Here is a 5607-nt window from a genome sequence, read left to right on the forward strand (position 1 = left end):
TATCTATTTATCTATCTGTATACCCATGAATCTGTATCTATCTGTCTGTCCTTGTCTATCAGCTGTCTTTCTATTTTTTTTTTTTTTACGTTATTTAAAAAAAAAAAAATTTACAACAAAGGAGGCAGCTCAAGGGCAACAAAAAAAGAAAACAATAATAAAAAAAAAGCCCGCTACTCGCTGCTCCTAAAGTAAAACAAAAGAGGTGGCCGAAAGGAAGATCAAATACAGGAGGAGAGGTGTCCTGATACCCTCCTCTTGAAAGAGTTCAAGTCGTAGGCAGGAGGAAATACAGATGAAGGAAGATTGTTCCAGAGTTTACCAGCGTGAGGGATGAAAGAGTGAAGATGCTGGTTAACTCTTGCATAAGGGGTTTGGACAGTATAGGGATGAGCATGAGTAGAAAGTCGAGTGCAGCGGGGCTCGGGAGGGGGAGGCATGCAGTTAGCAAGTTCAGAAGAGCAGTCAGCGTGGAAATATCGATAGAAGATAGAAAGAGAGGCAACATTGCGGCGGAATTTAAGAGGTAGAAGACTATCAGTATGAGGAGGAGAGCTGATGAGACGAAGAGCCTTAGCCTCCACTCTGTCCAGAAGAGCTGTGAGGGAGCCCCCACATGAGATGCATACTCCATACGAGGGCGGACAAGGCCCCTGTATATGGACAGCAACTGTGCAGGGGAGAAGAACTGGCGGAGACGGTACAGAACGCCCAGCCTCGAGGAAGCTGATTTAGTAAGAGATGAGTTAAGATTGAGTTAAGGATAGACCGAGGATGTTTAGTGTTGAGGAAGGTGATAGCTGGGTGTTGTCAAAGAATAGGGGATAGTTGTTTGGAAGATTGTGTCGAGTGGATAGGTAGAGAAACTGTGTTTTTGAGGCGTTGAAGGACACCAGGTTCTTCTTGCCCCAATCGGAAATAATAGTAAGGTCTGAGGCTAAGCGTTCTGCAGCCTCCAGCCTTGAGTCGTTAAGTTCCGTAGGGTGGGTCTTCTATTAAAAGAAGTTGAGTAATGCAGAGTGGAATCATCGGCGTAGGAATGGATAGGACAGTTCGTTTTGGAAAGAAGATCATCAATGAACAACAGAAAAAGAGTGGGAGATAGGACAGAACCCTGTGGGACACCACTGTTAATAGATTTAGGGGAAGAACAGTGACCGTCTACCACGGCAGAAATAGAACGGTCAGAAAGAAAACTGGAGATAAAGGTACAGAGAGAAGGATAGAAACCGTAGGAGGGTAGTTTGGAAAGCAAAGATTTGTGCCAGACCCTATCAAAAGCTTTTGATATGTCCAGCGCAATAGCAAAAGTTTCACCGAAACGGCTAAGAGAGGATTTTTTTTTTTTTTTTTTTTTTTTTTTACAGCAAAGGAGAAAGCTCAATGGCAAAAAAAAGTAAACATAAATAATAAAAAAAAACCCGCTACTCGAGGCTCCGAAAAAGAAACCAAAGAGGGGGCTGAAAGAGAGGTCAATTTCGGGAGGAGAGGTGTCCAGATACCCTCCTCTTGAAAGAGTTCAAGTCGTGGGCAGGAGGAAATACAGATGAAGGAAGATTGTTCCAGAGTTTACTAGCGTGAGGGATGAAAGAGTTAAGATGCTGGTTAACTTTTGCATAAGGGGTTTGGACAGTATAGTGATGAGCTTGATTAGAAAGTCGAGTGCAGCGGGGCCGCGGGAGGGGGGAGGCATGCAGTTAGCAAGTTCAGAAGAGCAGTCAGCGTGGAAATATCGATAGAAGATAGAAAGAGAGGCAACATTGCGGCGGAATTTAAGAGGTAGAAGACTATCAGTATGAGGAGGAGAGCTGATGAGACGAAGAGCCTTTGCCTCCACTCTGTCCAGAAGAGCTGTGTGAGGGAGCCCCCACACATGAGATGCATACTCCATACGAGGGCGGACAAGGCCCCTGTATATGGACAGCAACTGTGCAGGGGAGAAGAACTGGCGGAGACGGTACAGAACGCCCAGCCTCGAGGAAGCTGATTTAGTAAGAGATGAGATATGAAGTTTCCAGTTGAGATTTTGAGTTAAGGATAGACCGAGGATGTTTAGTGTTGAGGAAGGTGATAGCTGGGTGTTGTCAAAGAATAGGGGATAGTTGTTTGGAAGATTGTGTCGAGTGGATAGGTGGAGAAACTGTGTTTTTGAAGCGTTGAAGGACACCAGGTTCTTCTTGCCCCAATCGGAAATAATAGTAAGGTCTGAGGCTAAGCGTTCTGCAGCCTCCAGCCTTGAGTCGTTAAGTTCCTGAAGGGTGGGTCTTCTATTAAAAGAAGTTGAATAATGCATCGGCGTAGGAATGGATAGGACAGTTCGTTTTGGAAAGAAGATCATCAATGAACAACAGAAAAGAGTGGAGATAGGACTGAACCCTGTGGGACACCACTGTTAATAGATTTAGGGGAAGAACAGTGACCGTCTACCACGGCAGAAATAGAACGGTCAGAAAGGAAACTGGAGATAAAGGTACAGAGAGAAGGATAGAAACCGTAGGAGGGTAGTTTAGAAAGCAAAGATTTGTGCCAGACCCTATCAAAAGCTTTTGATATGTCCAGCGCAATAGCAAAAGTTTCACCGAAACGGCTAAGAGAGGATGACCAAGAGTCAGTTAAGAAGGTTAGAGATCACCAGTAGAACGCCCTTGCGGAACCCATACTGGCGATCAGATAGAAGGTCAGAAGTGGAGAGGTGCTTTTGAATCTTACGGTTAAGGATTGATTCAAAAGCTTTAGATAGACAAAAAAGTAAAGCAATAGGACGGTAGTTTGAGGGATTGGAGAGGTCACCCTTCTTAGGTACAGGCTGTGTGAAGGCATACTTCCAGCAAGAAGGAAAGGTAGATGTTGACAGGCAGAGGCGAAAGAGTTTGACCAGGCAGGGTGACAGCACGGAGGCACAGTTTTTAAGGACAATAGGAGGCACTCCATCAGGTCCATAAGCCTTCTGAGGACTGAGGCCAGAGAGGGCATAGAAAACATCATTTTGAAGAATCTTTATAACAGGCATAAAGGAGTCAGAGGGGGATGAGTAGGAGGAATATGCCCAGAATCGTCCAGAGTGGAGTTTTTAGAAAAGTTTGAGAGAAGAGTTCAGCCTTAGAGATAGATGAGACGGCAGTGTTGCCGTCAGGACTGAGGAGTGGAGGAAAGATGAAGAAGTGAAGTTGAGGAGATGTTTTGGCTAGATGCCAGAAGTCACGGGAAGAGTTAGAGAAAGCAAGGTTTTGGCATTTTGTATTTATGAAAGAATTTTGGTTAGTCGGAGAATAGATTTGGCACGATTTCGGGCAGAAATGTAAAGTTCATAATTAGCATTAGTTTGAAGGCTCTGGTATCTTTTGTGAGCTACCTCTCTATCATTGACAGCACGAGAACAAGCGTGATTAAACCAAGGCTTTTAGCGTGAGGAGTAGAGAAAGAACGAGGAATGTATGCCTCATTCCAGAGACAATCACCTCTGTGATGCGCTGAGCACACACAGAGGGTCTCTATCCTGGAAGCAATAATCATTCCACGGGAATCGGAAAAGTACATCCTCAGGTCGTCCCACCGAGGTGAAGCAAAATGCTAGAAGCATCGCCTCTTCGGTGGGTCCAGAGGATGTACAGGAGCGATAGGACAGGATACAGAAATAAGATTGTGATCGGAGGAGCCCAACGGAGATAACAGTTTGACAGAATAAGCAGAAGGGTTTGAGGTAAGGAAGAGGTCTAGAATGCTGGGCCTGGACCAACTGCTCTAGGTCGTTGAGGAAAGCAAAGTTGTGGGCTTGTTCACCAGGTTGGTCACTGAAAGAGGATGAAAGCCAAAGCTGGTGGGGAACATTGAAATCTCCTAGGATTGAGATTTCAGCGAAGGGAGAGTGGATCAAGATGTGCTCCACATTAGAGTTCAAATAGTCAAAGAATTTTACATAGTTAGTAGAGTTAGGTGAGAGATAAACAGCACAGATGTATTTAGTAATAGAATGACAGTGAAGTCTTAACCAGATGGTGGAAAATTCAGAAGAGTCAAGGTCGTGGGCACGAGAGCAAGTGATGTCGTTGCGCACGTAGGCGCAACATCCAGCTTTGGATTGAAATTTAGGATAGAGATAGTAGGAGGGAACAGAGTAGAGATTGCTGTCAGGATGACCAAGAGTCAGTTAAGAAGGCTAGGAGATCACCAGTAGAACGCCCCTTGCGGAACCCATACTGGCGATCAGATAGAAGGTCAGAAGTGGAAAGGTGCTTTTGAACCTTCCGGTTAAGGATTGATTCAAAAGCTTTAGATAGACAAGAAAGTAAAGCAATAGGACGGTAGTTTGAGGGATTGGAGCGGTCACCCTTCTTAGGCACAGGCTGTATGAATGCATACTTCCAGCAAGAAGGAAAGGTAGATGTTGACAGGCAGAGGCGAAAGAGTTTGACCAGGCAAGGTGACAGCACGGAGGCACAGTTTTTAAGGACAATAGGAGGCACTCCATCAGGTCCATAAGCCTTCTGAGGATTGAGGCCAGAGAGGGCATAGAAAACATCATTTTGAAGAATCTTTATAACAGGCATAAAGGAGTCAGAGGGGGGATGAGTAGGAGGAATATGCCCAGAATCGTCCAGAGTGGAGTTTTTAGAAAAGTCTGAGAGAAGAGTTCAGCCTTAGAGATAGATGAGACGGCAGTGTTGCCGTCAGGACTGAGGATTGGAGGGAAAGATGAAGTGAAGTTGGAGGAGATGTTTTTGGCTAGATGCCAGAAGTCACGGGAAGAGTTAGAGAAAGCAAGGTTTTGACATTTTCTATTAATGAAAGAATTTTTGGTTAGTCGGAGAATAGATTTGGCACGATTTCGGGCAGAAATGTAAAGTTCATAATTAGCATTAGTTTGAAGGCTCTGGTATCTTTTGTGAGCTACCTCTATCATTGACAGCACGAGAACAAGCGTGATTAAACCAAGGCTTTTAGCGTGAGGAGGAGAGAAACAACGACGAATGTATCCCTCCATTCCAGAGACAAACACCACTGAGATGCGCTGAGCAAACACAGAGGGGTCTCTAACCTCGACGCACTAATCATTCCACCGGAACTCGGACAAGTACATCCTCAGGTCGTCCCACCGAGCTGAAGCAAAATGCCAGAAGCATCCCCTCTTCGGTGGGTCCAGAGGGTGTACAGGAGCGATAGGACAGGATGCAGAAATAAGATTGTGATCGGAGGAGCCCAACGGAGAAAACAGTTTGACAGAATAAGCAGAAGGGTTTGAGGTAAGGAAGAGGTCTAGAATGTTGGGCCGATCTCCAAGACGGTCGGGAATACGTGTAGGGTGCTGGACCAACTGCTCTAGGTCGTTGAGGATAGCAAAGTTGTAGGCTTGTTCACCAGGATGGTCAGTGAAAGAGGATTAAAGCCAAAGCTGGTGGTGAACATTGAAATCTCCTAGGATGGAGATTTCAGCGAAGGGAGACTGGGTCAAGATGTGCTCCACTTTAGAATTCAAATAGTCAAAGAATTTTACATAGTTGGTAGAGTTAGGTGAGAGATAAACAGCACAGATGTATTTAGTAATAGAATGACAATGAAGTCTTAGCCAGATGGTGGAAAATTCAGAAGAGTCAAGGTCGTGGGCACGAG

General features: G+C 45.1%; 1 long non-coding RNA gene across 1 annotated transcript; it reads left to right on the forward strand.

Annotated features, from left to right (window-relative positions):
- The first annotated feature begins 912 nt into the window (after positions 1–912).
- LOC127003692 (uncharacterized) lies at positions 913–4868 on the forward strand. Its single transcript, XR_007757329.1, has 3 exons — positions 913–1208; positions 2471–2620; positions 4156–4868. It is a non-coding gene; the product is annotated as an uncharacterized LOC127003692 (long non-coding RNA).
- The last annotated feature ends 739 nt before the right edge of the window (positions 4869–5607 follow it).

Source organism: Eriocheir sinensis, chromosome 26 (assembly GCF_024679095.1).
Source record: "Eriocheir sinensis breed Jianghai 21 chromosome 26, ASM2467909v1, whole genome shotgun sequence".
NCBI lineage: Eukaryota > Metazoa > Arthropoda > Malacostraca > Decapoda > Varunidae > Eriocheir > Eriocheir sinensis.